Here is a 2,500-nt window from a genome sequence, read left to right as displayed (position 1 = left end):
GATGTGTCTCTTGTGGCTCACGGGGCTGTTAGGGTGGCACAGAACTCCCTCGGAATGGGAAAAGGGGTCATTTTCGTGTTGCCACATTGCATAGGAACGCCATGAAACTTCCAGAGGCATTTGCAGCAGAAAGGCACGTGCACTCAAAAATTTTAATATTTTTCACGCATAGACCCCGTCAAACGCTAGAAGTTGGCGGGGATGTCTCTCTTGTGGCTCACGGGGCTGTTAGGGTCGCACAGAAATGCCTCGGAATGGGAAAACGGGTCATTTTTGTGTGGCCACATTGCATAGGAACGGCATGAAACTTCCAGAGGCATTTGCAGCAGGAATGCATGTGCACTCAAAAACGTCTATATTTTTCACGGATAGACCCCGTGAAACGCTATAAATTGGCGGGGATGTCTCTCTTGTGGCTCACGGGCGCTGTTAGTTAGGGTCGCACAGAAATCCCTCGGAATGGGAAAAGGGGTCATTTTCGTGTTGCCACATTGCGTACGAACGGCATGAAACTTCCAGAGGCATCTGCAGCAGAAATGCATGTGCACTCAAAAACGTCTATATTTTTCACGGATAGACCCCGTGAAACGCTAGAAATTGGCGGGGATGTGTCTCTTGTGGCTCACGGGGCTGTTAGGGTCGCACAGAAATCCCTCGGAATGGGAAAACGGGTCATTTTCGTGTTGCCACAATTGGCATACGAACGGCATGAAACTTCCAGAGGCATTTGCAGCAGAAATGCATGTGCACTCAAAAACGTGAATATTTTTTCACGGATAGACCCCGTCAAACGCTCGAATTTGGCGGGGATGTTTCTCTTGTGGGTCACGGGGCTGTTCGGCTCGCACAGAACTCCCTTGGTCCACCTGATTCGTGCATACAGGCAGCAACTAAAACTCTGTAAACCTGCTGTGAGGACATCTAAACAGTGGACCAGTGAGGCTGTGGAAGATTTGCGGGCGTGCTTAGACTGTACTGACTGGGATATGTTCACGACTGCTACCAATAGTCTGGATGAACTCACAGAGGCTGTGTACATCAGCTTCTGTGAGGACTGCTGTATCCCAACACGTACCAGGGTGAACTTTAACAACAACAAGCCCTGGTTCTCAGCAAAGCTCAAAAGGTTGAGGTTGGAGAAGGAGGAAGCGTTTAGGAGTGGGGATAGAGACAGATTCAAGGAGTCGAAGAACAGGTTTAGCAAAGCGGTGAGAGAGGCTAAACGACTGTACTCAGAGACACTAAAACACCAGTTCTCTACTAACGACGCTGCTTCTGTCTGCCAAAGGGCTCAGGCACATCACCAACTACAAACCCAGAGCGCCCCACACCACTAACGACTCCCGCCTAGCCAACGACCTGAACGAGTTCTACCGTAGATTTGAAAGACAATTGGACTGTCCTGAACCACCCCTTCCCACCCAAGAGGCCCCATCCCCCACCCATACTACAGAAACGACTCTCTCCTTTCAGGAGGGAGAAGTTAATGGGCTTTTCAAGAGGCAGAATCCACGCAAAGCAGCCGGGCCGGACTCTGTCTCTCCAGCCACCCTCAGGCACTGCGCTGACCAGCTGTCTCCGGTGTTCACCAACATCTTTAACACCTCCCTGGAGACATGCCATGTACCAGCCTGTCTCAAGTCCTCCACCATCATCGCTGTGCCCAAAAAGCTAAGGCCAACAGGACTAAATGATTACAGACCGGTCGCCCTTACATCTGTGGTAATGAAGTCTTTTGAGCGCCTGCTCCTGGCACACCTCAAAGCCATCACAGACCCTCTCCTGGACCCCCTTCAGTTTGCCTACAGAGCCAACAGGTCTGTGGACGACGCAGTTAACATGGCCCTCCACTTCACCCTACAGCATGTGGACGCCCCAGCATCCTACACCAGGATCCTGTTTGTGGACTTCAGCTCTGCCTTCAACACCATCATCCCTGCCCTGCTTCAGGACAAGCTCTTCCAGCTGAACGTGCCCTACTCCACCTGCAGGTGGATCACAGACTTCCTCTCTGACAGGAAGCAGTGCGTTAAGCCGGGAACAGAAGTCTCTGACTCCAGGTCCATCAGCACGGGAACTCCTCAGGGCTGCGTCCTTTGCCCACTGCTCTTCTCCCTGTATACCAACAGCTGCGCCTCCAATCATCTGTCCGTCAAACTCTTGAAGTTTGTCGGACGACACCACCCTCATTGGGCTGATCTCTGGTGGGGATGAGTCTGACTATAGGTGGGAAGCTGACAACCTGGTGACCTGGTGTAGCCAGAACAACTTAGAGCTAAATGCTCTAAGGACAGTTGAGATGGTTGTGGACTTCAGGAAGAATACAGCCCCACTCACCGCCATCACCCTGTTAGACTCCGCAGTCAAAATTGTGGAGTCCTTCCGCTTCCTGGGCACTATTCTCTGCCGGGACCTCAAGTGGGAACTGAACATCAGCTCCCTCGCCAAGAGAGCTCAACAGAGGATGTACTTTCGACGGCAGCTGAAGAAATGCAACCTG

This window comes from Petromyzon marinus, unplaced genomic scaffold (assembly GCF_048934315.1).
Source record: "Petromyzon marinus isolate PM22_M1 ecotype Great Lakes invasive population unplaced genomic scaffold, UKy_Petmar_22M1.pri1.0 PM_G_Scaffold_6, whole genome shotgun sequence".
Lineage (NCBI taxonomy): Eukaryota > Metazoa > Chordata > Hyperoartia > Petromyzontiformes > Petromyzontidae > Petromyzon > Petromyzon marinus.
This window is presented reverse-complemented; position numbering follows the sequence as displayed.